Source organism: Cannabis sativa, chromosome 6 (assembly GCF_029168945.1).
Source record: "Cannabis sativa cultivar Pink pepper isolate KNU-18-1 chromosome 6, ASM2916894v1, whole genome shotgun sequence".
In the NCBI taxonomy this organism is placed as follows: Eukaryota; Viridiplantae; Streptophyta; class Magnoliopsida; order Rosales; family Cannabaceae; genus Cannabis; species Cannabis sativa.
This window is the reverse complement of record NC_083606.1, coordinates 27469559-27486620: the sequence shown is the minus strand read 5'-3', so window position 1 is coordinate 27486620 and position 17062 is coordinate 27469559.

Sequence of the window (17062 nt, the reverse complement as noted above, 5' to 3'; positions counted from 1 at the left end):
TGCTAAGGTCCAGGAGATTGAAGAGCAGGACGATGTCCGTCCTAGTAGTCCCTTCGAGGCAGAGGAAGAGGAAGAGGTTGCACCCGCAAACTATGGGGGATACAATGAGGCTAGGGAGCCAGTCGATGCTGATGGCGACGTCCTGGTTGAGGGCGTGGACTACATCAGTGAGGAACTTACTGCCGCCGTTCCTCATAGAAGGCAAGGTACCTGGGCGAATTGGACTGTTACATTCCCACCCACAATAATCGAGCCACAAACCCTGAAAAGGGGATGTGCGTCTGGTCGCGTGCTCATGCCCAACAAGGGGCATTGTTGCCTTTGCACCAGTACTTTAAGAATGTGGCGGACTTCTTCTGCCTCTGTCCAACCAAGTTCATGTTGGGTTTGTTGGAAATTATTTTACCAGGATCTAGATTTACTAACAAGTATGTTGGATTAACAACCTAATATGAATTCTAAAACAATCAAAATAAACACATATAAAGTTAGAAAACCTTACAGTGGGTGCAGCGGAATAATATGACTCCTTCCGTTCAGATCTCTAGCCCTTGATTCCTTTCTGTAGCAGAGCATCACCAAGATCTGAACCTGGATCTTCTTTTCTCCTTCTTTGATGCAGAAATTCCATAGTCTTCCATACTATGATTGAGATACCACTTGATGTGTGTGGGCACTACTCATCTCACAAGGATTTCGAAATTTCTCTCTATTTTCTCTCTTAATTTCGTGGCTGATCATCCATGCAAGAGAAGAGAGCAAGGTTGCTTTATATAGGAAAAGGGAGAGCACAACTTTCCAAATAAACAGTTTCCTCTTTTACTGTGTAATTGATTAACTGCCTTATTTAGTGTGATTCACCACTTTCCTATTATAGCTAGGCTTTTATTAGCAATTACATGACAATTAAAAAATAAAATAATAATTGGGAAACACAAAGGGAGTGCTTCGGCCATAGAGGAAATATGAGCCTCACTTGGATTTTGCAGTTTCCTCAATTTTATTTCAATTTCTCCAAAAATGCCATTTTTCCAATTCTAATCATTTAAATGCCAAAACTAATTATTTAATAACTAAAATAGATTATTAAATAATATTGTCATTTAAAATAATTATTAATTAGACATACAAAGTCTCTTAATTAATAATTAAACCTAGAAACCCTTTTCTTTACGATTTCATCCTTAAACTGTGAGAATTCATAAAGTAGACATAGTCTAACTTTTAGAATTATAATTGATTAATTAAAATCAATTAACTGAGTCTTACAAGCAGTATGGCCTCAACTAGTATGGGGACCGTGGGTCTATATAACCGAGCTTCCAATAAGTCGAACCGAATTTACCAAGTAAATTCCCTAACTTATTAATTCCTCATTGAATCCACACTTAGAACTTGGAATTGCACTCTCAGTCATATAGAAACGCTCTATATGTTCCACGATATAGACACGTCATCAGTTATCCATTGTTATAACCCTAATGTGATCAATGATCCTCTATATAGATGATTTACACTGTACAGGGATTAAATTACCGTAACACCCTACAATGTATTTTATCCTTAAAACACTTAACCCTGTATAAATGATATTTCACCTAAGTGAAATGAGATCTCCACCATTTATCTTCGTTTGGTTAAGCTCGAAGGAAATCATCCTTTACTTCTATTTGCCAAATAGAAGCTATAGATTCCATATTTATGTTAGCGCTCCCCCACTCAATTGTATTACCGTGTTCCCAAAATGTACGTATCACCCTGATACAGAAGAAGGCTTAACTAACAAATCAAAGAACACGAATAACACTCTTGAAATTGAGCCCAACCATATCAGGATTTCGATCATGTGATCTAGGATCAACTTATGATATTGAATTGAATAGATGTTTACGGTAAGTTTCAAAATCTAATTCAAAGTTCAATATCGGTCCATTCCAATGTATATTCCATACATCCGATACTGGTAAACTTTGCCAATGTCCTGGAAAGGACATAACACTTTTCCAAGATGTAAGAATACCTATCGCTGATCATACCATGTCAGTCTAAATCCAGTGTTTTGACAAATCAGGGAATCAACTTTTGAACATATAATAAAGATTATATTCCACTGTGCTGACAACACTATAATCTTTAACCAACCCATATGTTCTGGACTTAAAAAGAATTCATACATTATATACATATAATCATGAAATAAATCATGTGAACCATGCAACATAAAATGTTATTTCTGATCTTTATTAATAAGTAAATCTGATTATATGAAATGAGTTTTATTTAGGGTATAAAACCCAACAAACTCCCACTTGCACTAATATAAAACAAAAAGTGCATTTCAAATAATCATTATAACCTTGATATACCAATCAAGTGTAATAGTAGTATACTCCTCGTAATGGGATCTGACAGGTTGAATTGAACACAACCTCTTCTCCTCCATTACTCTTCCTTAATCACAAAATCCTTGATAATGTGAAATTCCTCTCTATATGTCTACTCTTTTGGGATACTGGATTCTATACTTTTGGGCAACTACTCTTTTGTTATACAGGAAGTAACCCTAGTAGTTAAGGCAAGTTGGAACACTGCCACAAATGTATAGAACTTTCCTTAGACTGAAAAAGTATCTTTCCTGCAACTTTTAACATTCAGTCTCTTTCTGGTAGACTAAGAGATTTCAGATAGGTTTTTACACTTCTCGAAAATCACTACTCCACCCCCAAAGTAATCACCATCTCATCAGCAGACTTTCTAGCACAAAGGCAAGTCTTGAAATCTGATGTGGTGTAGTCTAAGAGTTTTAAACAAACACCCTTATTGACTAACATACAGTTCCTCTTCTTAATCTTAAGATTTACTTGATTGTCTTCCAATGTTCCTCTCCTGGATTAATCTGATACCTACTCATTACTCCCACTCAACAGCAGGTGTCTGGTCTAAGGCATACTAAAGCATATCTGAGACCTCTCACTGTTGATTCAAGAAATTCTTTCATGGCTTTATCTTCTCTGGAATAGTTGAGACTTTTCCTTAGATAAATAAAATCTATCTCTAAGAAGTTGTGAAGCTTCTATAGATTTCCATTGGAAAGAAAATGCTCCAGCATCTTACAAAAGTAAGTTGCTTGCATTAGAGTAAGTAATTACCAGGTATACCACAAGCCATAGGTTTAGATAAACTCAAACCTATAATACTAGGAACAGGAAGTTTTGTTAAGTCCATTGAATAGACTTATTAACGAAAATTTCCTTTCATGTCCTTGTAATAGAAAACTTTAGGTTACTCCATGTGAATGGATCAAACCATAGTTCTATTGGCTTTCTTCTTAGTTTCTTATCTTGACAATCCATTACTTGTTTAAACTCACAATGGATTTTAATCACTAGTGTCTTCCAAGTTATAAGAAGGTGAGTTCCTAGAAACTCTCCCACTACAACAAGGTACCGTGAACTATGTCAAGGAAAACTAAATGGTATAGACCTCTTCAGTTGTGTTAAGACAACAGAGGCAGTGGGATCATCTTGTAAAATAAGATGATAGAACACTTATGGAATCAAGAAAAAATATCTCCTTTATTTGCTACTTTATTTTCAGACTTAGTCATTTTCTTAGAAAAGTAGTATTTGTTTAAACAAACACTTTCTTGTCTAATGACTATGGGATGCTCCACCCCTAATCACTTAGAATAGCTAACAAACATGCAAACCAAGGTTAGCAATTCTAGCTTTTCTTAAGATTTCGATTAGGTCATCCATGAATCTAGTAATGATTTACATTAAGTATACATTACATCATTCTGAAATTATATTACCATAGAAGGATTTAGGCAACGACTAGTAACTAATCATCAATATGCAACTCGAATTTCTGGGGAGGTAAGTTTGGATATAATTCAAAAAATCAAATTAATGATCTTTGAACTGCATATTTACTACCTTTTTCTCCACCCCTATCAGTTCTCAAGATCTTTAACCACTTACCTTCACCATTGCTAGAAATTCATGAAATTTTTCAAACATTTCAAATTTCTTTTGCATAAGGTAAAATCTAGAGTGATCGTTTTAAGAATACAACGAAAACTCATATCCACCCCTGAATGTACATCCATCTGGGAATGAGATGAAATTACTTTCAGTGGATATAGGCATATTAACTCTTTGCAGAGAATGATCTTGTCAAAACCACTATGAACAAGATACAAATGCCTTAGATTTATAAAATATGTGATTGTATCTTTTGATGACTTACTTTAGTTATATCAAAGAGTTCTTAGAATAGTGCAAGTGGATTCTGGTCACAGAATAGTAAACTCATACAGTTTGAATCCATTGAAAGAAAATGGTTATTAAATACTTGTGAAAGTGTAACTGTATAATTAGTAATTCTCTCTTGGACCACCACTACTAATCTAACTCTATGATTTGCCTATACAAGTAGGAGATATCTAAGATTGAGGATTTATATCATTTAGGGATAGAATTCCGGGAATATAATCATATGTGTCATCTAATTTCTTAAGAGAAAATAAGACTTTATATGATTTATAGACCATTCATCCAATGATATGTCGTTAAGCTAATTCGAAATGAATAAGCTAAGAGGAATTAGGATAATTTCGTTTTAAATAAGAATCCAACGATGCTCCGATTAGCGAGAGTCAAAGTAATCTTATTTATATAATCTTCTTGTTTCATATTGTAAAATACTAGTCTAAGGTGTCATCAATTGATGAACAGCTAGATGTTGCATATACAATATTTATCTTTCGAGATCTAACACTACTATGTTAGTCTAATGGTGAAAATCCATTAGGGATTTATCTCATTAGAAAAACAAATCAAGTTAGACCAACAATGAAGATTCGAAATTAAACTACAATTTAATAACAGAAAATAACATGGTTCAATACAAATTCATACACAATTCAAATATTATGAAGCACATAGCAAGTAGGAATGACAAGTGAAAATACTAAAACATACAATCCTAAATAATTTCCAAGGTTTTCAACAAACTGATATCAGTGTCCCGTTTAGGCGAGAGTCAAAGCTACCATTCATTGAATAGAGTTGTCAGCTCATCTAAAATGTCAAACATTCTAGCAACCTTTTATTCGATCAAGATGTGAATCCGCGTTGTCCCGTTTAGGCGAGAGTCAAGGCTATTCTATCTTATGAGCTTCCACCATTGTTTCATATTCTTGCAAGTCTTATATAGTCGCCACCATTAGGGTGATCATAAACTATATAAAAAACTTACAAGATTACTTATCTTTCGAGATTAAACGGTGCTGACTTGCTAATGAACGTCCCTCCATTAGGGAGGATTACTCACTAAAACAATAGCTATGTAAAACCAACAATGGAGATCGAATATCCTAATAATAAAGCTCATTATTTAATGAAGGGTTGTATTTTCTTCTAATATTTATTTTAATCCAATTATTTTAAATATATATTTATTTAATTAAAATTTCCAATTTAGAATGAAAAATTCCAAATATAAATTTTAATTTAATATTTATGAATTATACTTAGATGGATAAATAACGTGAATTATTTCCATCTTAGTAATAATTTCCATATATATTTAGAAAATTATTCAATTTAAGTTGTTTCAAAATTAATTTGAATTAATTTACAACTCAAATTTAATTTTCTATAAATATATATTGCATTTCGAAAATGCTTTAAAATAAAATAAAAATAAATCCTGGAAAATTATCTAATTTTATGTCAACAAAAAATATAATTTTCCTATTTAATTAAATATCTAAGAAAAATTTCAAATATTTAAGTATCATGATTAAAAAATCAACTTAAATATTAATTTTCTATTTAATTAAATACACTAGAAAAATACTTCAAGCAAAACAAATAATATCTATCTAGACTTTCATAGACTAATTAATCCAATTTCTAATTATAATATATTTTAGTTCATTTATTTTAATTAACCATCAAATGAAAAAGTCACTGATTTAAGTTGGTCCAAAATTAAATAAATAATTTTCAACTTTAATCTATTTTTCAAATAAAATTCGAAATTTCTACATTAAAGAAATGTAATTTCGAAATTTTGGAAAATGATTAATAAAATATAATAAAATATATTCTGAAAATTATTCAAACTTAAGTTATTCTGAAATAAGATTCCAAACTTAAAATAATTTTCAACTTTAATTAAATAACATGAAAATAACAATATTAAAGTATCATGATGAAAATCAACTTAGATATTGAAATTTTCAATTTAATTAAATGTATTAAATTCAAGAAATAAATAATTAAGTAAAGAGGAAACTTAATTATTAATTCTAGTTTAACACTAGGAAAATATACTAAACTTAGATTGTACCAAAATTAATTAGGAAACAATTAATTTCACAATCTATGATATTTTCCTATTTAATATTAGAAATAATAACTAGTACTAGAAATAACTATCTAGAATATATCATTGACTAAGTGTTTTTCTAAAATTAACTTTAAAATATTACAATGAAAAATAAATTTCATATATTTTAAAAGTTAATTATGTTGCTAATTCAATTTTAATTAGGTTAGACTAATATAATTAACCTAATACAATTATTTAAATAAGGCAAATGGGCCTTCACAATTGGGGTAGTTCATGTGAGGGGGAGCTGGGTTCAGTATGTCGTACCCACTTCTATGGCCCCCAACTCTCACACAAGGCCCAAAAGAGAGGAATTTAACCTTAAAATAAATAATTGTTATTCATTGAATAAGCCCAAATCTAATTGGGCCTAAATAAATTTCCTTATGTCAAAATTTATTTTAGCAACCTAGTCCATTTACTTAGTAAAAACTTAAATGGGCTCCCTATATGTATCTAAGCCCAAAAGCAAACATATAGGCTCACACAGGTCAAATGATTTGGATGGACCCTATCATGTTACTAGGTTTACACAGATGAAAGAAGTACAAAATTTACCTGTTACAAATTATTTATAAGATCTATCGTCAATTGGACTATGATTAAAATCAGATCATTGGATCATGATCTGTCACCAAGTTAATCATAGCAATTTAGATCAGATAAATAATAGGTTTGTTAAAAAAGTTTTGAATAAACAATATAAATAAACAAACATTGTCCATGTAACAGATGTGAATTAAGATATTAATATAATTAAATTATTATTCTTAAACTAACCAAATAAAGGAAACTAATTTTAAAATATCTAGGTTTATTTGAATTAAATTAAATTAAATATCTAATAAGATCAATGATTTAAAAGGAAAGAATCTCCAATATCACTTTCAGATCTTATAATTTAATAAAATAAACCAATTTTAAAATAGATTTGGTTAAATAATAATTACCATAATTATATGTCAAAATATCTCAAATTAAGCAATATTCAAATCTCTACAAAAATATCTATGTTATTTAAATATTTAAGATATGATTTATAAATTTCTAATAAGGAAAAAATGATATATATAGAAAAAATATCATTTTTAAACTTATAATTTATAAATAATTAAATATTTAACAAAATAACAAATTTTTGAATTTGAAAAACATTATGGTAAGTATATCTATAAAAATATCTATGTTAATTTCAAATTTATTAATTATTTAATTTGTCATATAAGATAATTTTAATATAATATTTTAAATAAAAAGACAAAGTTATCTTTTAATTTAAAATATCTTAAATATCAAAATATCTAATCTTATAATTAAATAATAAATAAATATTAAAGAAGTTAACAAATTTTTAAATCTGACCATAATAGGAAATATTTAAAATTGGAAACATTCCAAAATAGAAATATTTAAAAATTAGAAAAATTCCAAATTGAAAATATTTAAAATTGGAAACATTTCAATTTAGAAATATTTAAGAAAGGAAAATTGAATTTTGGGAAACAATCCCATGAAAAAATTGGATTTTTGGGGAAAAAACCTCAAAAATTCGCAATTTGTAGCAGCCATGATTTCCAAACTTCCAAAATTCATATCTTTCTCAATTTTTATCGGAATCGAGTTCTGTAAAAAACAAAATTGCTTAATTTTTCACAAGAAATCCAAATAAAATATTTTCAAAAATTGAAAAAATATATTTCATGGAAAAATTTCGTACAACATTTTCACTCATCACATAAGCACATAAACCAACATGAAACCATCCAAATCAACACAGAAACATGCAATCATCGTTTTAATTCATATTACATGAAAGTAAATCATTACCATGGATCTGGTGCCAGTTGTTGGAAATTATTTTACCAGGATCTAGATTTACTAACAAGTATGTTGGATTAACAACCTAATATGAATTCTAAAACAATGAAAATAAACACGTATAAAGTTAGAAAACCTTACAGTGGGTGCAGCGGAATAATATGACTCCTTCCGTTCAGATCTCTAGCCCTTGATTCCTTTCTGTAGCAGAGCATCACCAAGATCTGAACCTGGATCTTCTTTTCTCCTTCTTTGATGCAGAAATTCCATAGTCTTCCATACTATGATTGAGATACCACTTGATGTGTGTGGGCACTACTCATCTCACAAGGATTTCGAAATTTCTCTCTATTTTCTCTCTTAATTTCGTGGCTGATCATCCATGCAAGAGAAGAGAGCAAGGTTGCTTTATATAGGAAAAGGGAGAGAACAACTTTCTAAATAAACAATTTCCTCTTTTACTGTGTAATTGATTAACTGCCTTATTTAGTGTGATTCACCTCTTTCCTATTATAGCTAGGCTTTGATTAGCAATTACATGACAATTAAAAAATAAAATAATAATTGGGAAACACAAAGGGAGTGCTTCGGCCATAGAGGGAATATGGGCCTCACTTGGATTTTGCAGTTTCCTCAATTTTATTTCAATTTCTCCAAAAATGCCATTTTTCCAATTCTAATCATTTAAATGCCAAAACTAATTATTTAATAACTAAAATAGATTATTAAATAATATTGTGATTTAAAATAATTATTAATTAGACATACAAAGTCTCTTAATTAATAATTAAACCTAGAAACCCTTTTCTTTACGATTTCATCCTTAAACTGTGAGAATTCATAAAGTAGACATAGTCTAACTTTTAGAATTATAATTGAATAATTAAAATCAATTAACTGAGTCTTACAAGAAGTATGGCCTCAACTAGTATGGGGACCATGGGTCTATATAACCGAGCTTCCAATAAGTCGAACCGAATTTACCAAGTAAATTCCCTAACTTATTAATTCCTCATTGAATCCACACTTAGAACTTGGAATTGCACTCTCAGTCATATAGAAACGCTCTATATGTTCCACGATATAGACACGTCATCAGTTATCCATTGTTATAACCCCAATGTGATCAATGATCCTCTATATAGATGATTTACACTGTACAGGGATTAAATTACCGTAACACCCTACAATGTATTTTATCCTTAAAACACTTAACCCTGTATAAATGATATTTCACCTAAGTGAAATGAGATCTCCACCATTTATCTTCGTTTGGTTAAGCTCGAAGGAAATCATCCTTTACTTCTATTTGCCAAATAGAAGCTATAGATTCCATATTTATGTTAGCGCTCCCCCACTCAATTGTATTACAGTGTTCCCAAAATGTACGTATCACCCTGATACAGAAGAAGGCTTAACTAACAAATCAAAGAACACGAATAACACTCTTGAAATTGAGCCCAACCATATCAGGATTTGGATCATGTGATCTAGGATCAACTTATGATATTGAATTGAATAGATGTTTACGGTAAGTTTCAAAATCTAATTCAAAGTTCAATATCGGTCCATTCCAATGTATACTCCATACATCCGATACTGGTAAACTTTGCCAATGTCCTGGAAAGGACATAACACTTTTCCAAGATGTAAGAATACCTATCGCTGATCATACCATGTCAGTCTAAATCCAGTGTTCTGACAAATCAGGGAATCAACTTTTGAACATATAATAAAGATTATATTCCACTGTGCTGACAACACTATAATCTTTAACCAACCCATATGTTCTGGACTTAAAAAGAATTCATACATTATATACATATAATCATGAAATAAATCATGTGAACCATGCAACATAAAATGTTATTTCTGATCTTTATTAATAAGTAAATCTGATTATATGAAATGAGTTTTATTTAGGGCATGAATCCCAACAGGGTTTTGTGCCCTAAATAAAACCCTTTACAATCTGATTAATTATCAATATAAGAAATTTGAAGTGATTTATGTTTGCATGAATTTTACATGCTAATGGTTTAATATATTTATTACATTTACACACAAAATCTGTTAAGTCCAGATCATATGTTTATTCACAATTACAGTATTGTCAACACAGTGGAATGTGATTGTGATTATATGAATCAAAACACTAAGTCCCTGTTTCATCAGTGCTTTGGATTTACCCTAATGTGATAATCAGCGATGATGTGTACTTACACTTGGAGTAAGTGTTATGTTCTTTCCAGGACATTGGTAAAGTATACTAGTTTCGAATGTATGGAGTATACATTGGACTGGACCGATATTGAACTTAGTTAAGCTATTATAAACTTACACTTATATCTTTCCAAGTATCAGTAGTTGATCTTAAGATTAAAAGAATCTAAATCCTGATATGCTTAGGCTCAACTCAGGAGTGCTATTCATGTTCTTTGATTTATTAGTTAAGCCTACTTTTGGGTAAGGGTGATACATATATTTTGCGAACATGATAGCATGATTGAGTGGGAGTGCTGAACATAAATATGGAATCTATAGCTTCTACTGGTGTATAGAAGTCAAGTGATGATTCCCTTCGAGCTTAGCTAAATAGAAATAAATGGATGAGCACTTGTTTAAGTGACTAATTCTTAGATCACTAAACATCATTTACAGGTAGCTAAGTGTTTTAAGGGGTAAAATACGTTGAGGGGTGAGAACGGTAAAATTATCCCATCTCGATGTAAATCATCTATATAGAGGATCTTTGATCACAATAAGATTATAACAATGGTTAAATGAGATAGCATATCTATATCGTGGAACATATAATATGCTCTATATAAGTCTGAGAGTGCAATTCTAAGTTCTAAGGGTGGATTCAACGAGGAATTAATAAGTAGGGATTTACTTAGTAAATTCGGTTCACTTATTGGAAGCTCAGCATATAGATCCATGGTCCCCATTCTAGTTGAGACAATACTGCTTGTAAGACTCAATAATTGATTTGTGATTAATCAATTATAATTCTAAAGTTAGACTATGTCTAATTTGTGAACTTTCACTAAGTAGGGGTGAAATTGTAAAGAAAAGAGATTCTAAGTTTATTTATTAATTAAGAGACTTTATGTGTCTAATTAATAATTAAATTAAATGACAATATTATTTAATAATCTATTTTAGTTATTAAATAATTAGTTTTGGCATTTAAATGGTTAGAATTAGAAAATTGACGTTTTCGAGAAAATAAAAATAAAAATTGTGAAAACTGTAAAAACTAAGTGAGGCCCAATAAACACCTTGGCCGGCCACTTAAGCAGGTTTTTCAAATTGATATTTTCATTATTTTAATGCCAAATAATTACTAACCTAAACCTAGTAGTTGTCTATAAATAGAAAGTGATGGCTGAGTCAAAAATAAGCTTTTTGTCAGAAAATCAGAAAATTGTTTTTTCAAAAAAACTGAGCCTTCACTTCTCTCTCTCTATAGCCGACCCTATACTTCTCTCTTTTCCTCTTCATAATTTCGAACTTTAGTGGTAGAGTAAGTGCCCACACACAGCAAGTGGTACCTCAATCATAGATTGGAAGACTGTGAAGGATCACACACAAAGAGAAGGAAATTCGGGCTCAGATCTTGATAATACTCTGCGACAGAAAGGATACAAGGGTTAGAGATCTACGTGGAAGGAGACATTATTCCACTGCAACCAATGTAAGGTTTTCTTAACTTTATATGTGTTTATTTATCGTTTTAGAAAGTTCATATTTAGGGTGTTAAACAACATACTTGTGAGTAGATCTAAGATCCTGGTAAAATAAATTCTAACAACTAGTATCAGAGCCATGGTAATTGATTTGCTTGCAAGAAATTTGGACTTTAAAACGATTGTTTGTGATTTGGATGGTTTCATGTTGTGTTGTGTGTTATATAATGATTGATTGATGTTTGTGAATTTTCGTGAAAAATAATTAAAATTCTGTTTCTGGAATTATTTTTGCTGGATAGTATGGAAAACATTAAGCAATTTATTTTTTTACAGAACTCAATTTCGATTTGATTTGAATTAGTTATGATTTTTTGAAGATTTGAAAAAAGATAGGATGAAGCACTCACCCACGCGCGCGGAACCGAGTGATCCTCGGTCAGGCGCGTGTTCGGACAAGGTTTTGTCCGAGCAACACGCCCAGGGGTGTGTGAAACCCCTCCTCCGCGCGCGGACATGCTGCAGGCTTCCCCCTGCGCCGAGTTTTCTCGGCAGTGCACTTCCCCTTCCGCGCGGGCAGTATACACAGCATACTGTCCGTACAGCTCGCATTTTTTTCGTTTTTCTACAATTTTTCATGCTATTTCATGGATTTAACTTCCGATTTTTTGAGTAGTTTTGTATTTAGATTTTGATTTTTCAATTTTCAAATCTAATATCAGAAATAAATTAATTTGAATTTTTTAAAATTAATCTTAGATATTAGTGTAATTTGAATTTGAAAACTAGTAAAAATCTATCTTTTTGCTTGATTTTTTATCTTATTTTTAAATTTGATTATATGTTATCTTATTTTTTTTTTAAATTCAAGGTCAATATTAAATTATTTTAAAAAATTAAATATTTTTTTTAATTTGACTTTATTTAAATTAATAAGATAACTATAATCATGATATTTTGAATAGAAGTAAGATATTTTGCTAACTTTTAAATTTTGTTATTTTATTTATTTAAATTAAATCATAAAATCTGAAAAAGATATTTATTTATATTTTTTAATTTTATTGAATATTTAATTTATAAAATAACAATTTTTTTAAAAGGTAGTTAGCAAATTTTTTGAAATGATATTTAGGTTAGTTGAAATCTAATTTTTTAAAATTGTAGGTTTAATTTTAAATATTATTTTATTAATTTTGACAATATATATTTTTATTATTTAATTATTTTTCTGAAATTTAATTATTTAAAATTAAATAAATCCTACATCCAACTATCCTGTTAACCTTGTTGCAGGAGTATGTGTTTTAGCTTATGTGTAAGTTTTATAAAACCTCTTATTGCTTGATCTAAATTGCCATGGTTAACTTGTTGACAGATCAAATGATCTGATTTTAACCCATGGTTCAATTGTCAATAGATCAAGTAAATAATTTGTAACAGGTAAATTTTACAATCTTCTTTCATCTGTGTATGACCTAGCAACATGATAGGATCCATCCAAATGTGTGACTGTGTGAGCCTATATGTTTATTTTATTATATAGATGTATATAGGTTGTTGCTAAATAAAATGTCACACCATGATAGATTTTATTTAGGTCCATTTAGTTTTTGGACCTATTCAATTAACAACAGTTATTTATTTTAAGGTTAAATTCCTCTCTTTTGGGCCTTGTGTGAGAGTTGGGGGCCATTAGAAGTGGGTACGACATACTGAACCCAGCTTCCCCTCACATGAACTACCCCAATTGTGAAGGCCCATTTGCCTGATTTGAATAACTGTGCTGGGTTAATTAAATTAGTTTAACCTAATAAAATTGATTAGCAACATAATTAACTTTTAAAATATATAAAATTTATTTTCATTTTAATATTTTAAAGTTAATTTTAAGAAAACACTCTTAGTTTTAGATATTATTTCTAGACAAATTATTTGTATTTTTCTTGTATTTAATTAAATAAAGAATTTTAACTAACTAGATTCTTTCAGAAGCTTATTTAATTAAATATTCCTATTTAAGTTATAAATTAGTTACTTTAACTTATTTTTCATATCTAACTTAAATTTGAATATTTTATTTAAATTTAAAACTAAGTTGAGGAATTCTAGGAATTAGTTATTAAAGATTCTTGAAATATTTTTTAAGTTAGTTTTAAACTTAAAATGGAATATTTTTTAAATTAAGTGGTTACAACTTAATTTTTGATATTTAGTTAAATTTAAATTTAAGTTCTAGATTTTTTCTATAACAACTTAAATTAAATATTTTTTCAAATTTTTGTGGAAAAGATACTTAGTGAAATAAGATATTTTCTAGATAGTTATTTCTAAACTACTTATTATTTCTAATATTAAATAGGAAAATATTATACATTGTGAAATTAATTATTTAAATAATTCATCTTGGTACAATTTAATTTAAGTATATTTTTTCCTAGTATTAAACTAGAAATTAATAATTAAGCCTTCTCTACACTTAATTATTTATTTCTTGAATTTAATACATTTAATTAAATTGAAAAATTAAATATCTAAGTTGATTTTCATCATGATACTTAAATATTTTTTTTCATGACACTTATTTAATTAGAAAATTATTTTCAGTTGAAATTTATTTTTTCAACTTCAATTTAAATAATTTTCGAAAACATATATTTTTTATTTTATTAATCAATTTCGAAATTGCATTTAATTATGCATTATCTTGAAAAATAGATTATGTTGTAAATTAATTATTTATTTTAATTAATTCTTAGACCAACTTAAATCAATGATTTTTTCATTTATTGATTAATTTAAAATAAATGAATTAACGTATATTATTAGAAATTGAATTAATTAGTCAAAGGAAAATCTAGATAGGTGATATTTTTGCTTGAATTATTTTTTCTAAGTAATTATTATTTAAGTATTTCAAAAATAGTAAAGTTTTTATACTTTCTTTTTCAAAATACAATTAAATATATTCTCATGAAAATTTAATTTGAGTTTCAAATTAATTTAAATTAATACAACTTAAATAATTTTCTTAATATTTATATATAAAAAATTACTACTAAGATAGAAATAATTCAATTTATTTCAATCACCATCTAAGTATAATTTTATAAATATTAAATTAAATTCTAATTTAGAATTTTAATTCTAAATTCGATATTTAATGAATATATTTTATTATAAATAATGAAGAAAATACATTTTAAAGAATGAGCTTTATTATTATTAAGATATTCGATCTCCATTGTTGGTTTTACATAGCTTTTGTTTTAGTGAGTAATCCTCCCAAATGGAGGTACGTTCATTAGCAAGTTAGCATCGTTTAATCTCGAAAGATAAGTAGCTTTGTAAGTGTTTTATATGGTATGGATCACCCTAATGGTGGCGACTGTATTTGACTTACAAAATATGAAATAATGGTAGAAGCTAATAAGATAGAATAGCCTTGACTGTCGCCTAAACGGGACAACGCTGGATTCCAATCTTGATCGAATAAAAGGTTGCTAGAATGTTTAACATTTTAGATGAGCTAACAACTCTATTCAATGGATGGTAGCTCTAACTCTCGCCTAAACGGGACACTGATATCAGTTTGTTGAAAACCTTGGAAATTATTTAGGATTGTATTTTTTTAGTATTTTCTCCTATCATTCCTACATGCTTTGTGCTTATAATTTATGAATTGAATTTTGTGTTAAACCATTATTGATTTCTATTTATTATTTTGTAGTATCCTGTATAACCATGATGAATCCCATGTTATCACTCTTGACCAAAAATAAGCTAAATGGATCTAACTTTCCAAAATGGAATGAGAACATTAATATTGCTCTCATAGGAGAAAGTGCCTTGTTTGTGTTAACTGAGCCGTCTCCTGAAGTGCCGGGGGACAATGCAACCAAAGCTGTTAAAGAAAAGTATGAGCGTTGGCAGAATGCTAACAATAAAGCTCTATACTTCATGCTTTCCAGCATGGTTGACACCCTTAAAACTCGGTTTTCTAAAACCAAAAAGGCTGCTGAAGTTATGACGAAGTTAACTGAACTATTCGGTAAGGCTAATCTTCAGTCTCGCTTTGACGCGACTAAGAAATACATCAATGCACGGATGGAACCCCATCAACATGTGCGTGATCATGTTCTCCTAATGGCAAGTTATATTTAAGAAGCCGAGGATCATGGTGCTGAAATGGATCACACTACTCAAGTAAGCCTTATCTTGAATAGTCTGACTCCATCATTTCTGCCCTATACATCAAATTATGTCATGAATAAAAAGGACATAGACTTTCATGAGTTAGTCAATGACCTTCAGACATATGAAAATTTGATTGGAGGCCCCAAGAAGAAAGGGGGTAAACCTCAAAATTCTAGCAATGGTAATGGGACCGTCAAACCTGAGGCAAATGTTGCCTCTACTTCTAAACCCAAATCTAAGAAGAAGTGGAGAAACACCAAGAAGCGTGCCAAAGCCATGAAAAACAAAAAGGCTGCTGCTTCTGGTGATGCACTAAAAGGAAAGTGTTTCTACTGCAATGAGAAAGGTCATTGGAAACCCCAATGTCCTAAACTTCTTGCAAAGAAACAAGGTATTGCTTTCTATAAACTTTAAGAGTTTTAGTGAATTATTATCCAATTGGATTATTGATTCTGGACTAACTTTGTTTATTTGTTTCTTCTTCTTGTAGGCCAAGCTACTTGAACTCAGATGCTATCTTAGTGAGTTGGATCGGAAAGCTGGACAAAAGGGTGAAGATCGTCCAAGATGAAGATGAAGCTCATTTATCTATTTTCGAATTAATTGTTTTAGTTTAAAGACAATTTGGATTTCGAATTTTAGTTTGGGATTTTTATCCCTATTTTTCTTATAATGTTGCAATACATTTTTTTATTATTAAAAATATTTTTATTTTCTATTTCAAATAAATTGCAATTTATGAGATTGAGCTTCATTTACTTTATCTTAAACCACAATTACCACATTATATTTATATGTTTGTATGTGTAAGTATTTTTATTATTGATTCTATAAAATTTACAACTCTTCATAGAGTTATATTAAATAAACACTAGAAATTATTTCTATGTTTATTAATAATTGTTAATTCTAATACAATTATTGAGAATTTGTTTAATAAAAGGATCTTTTGA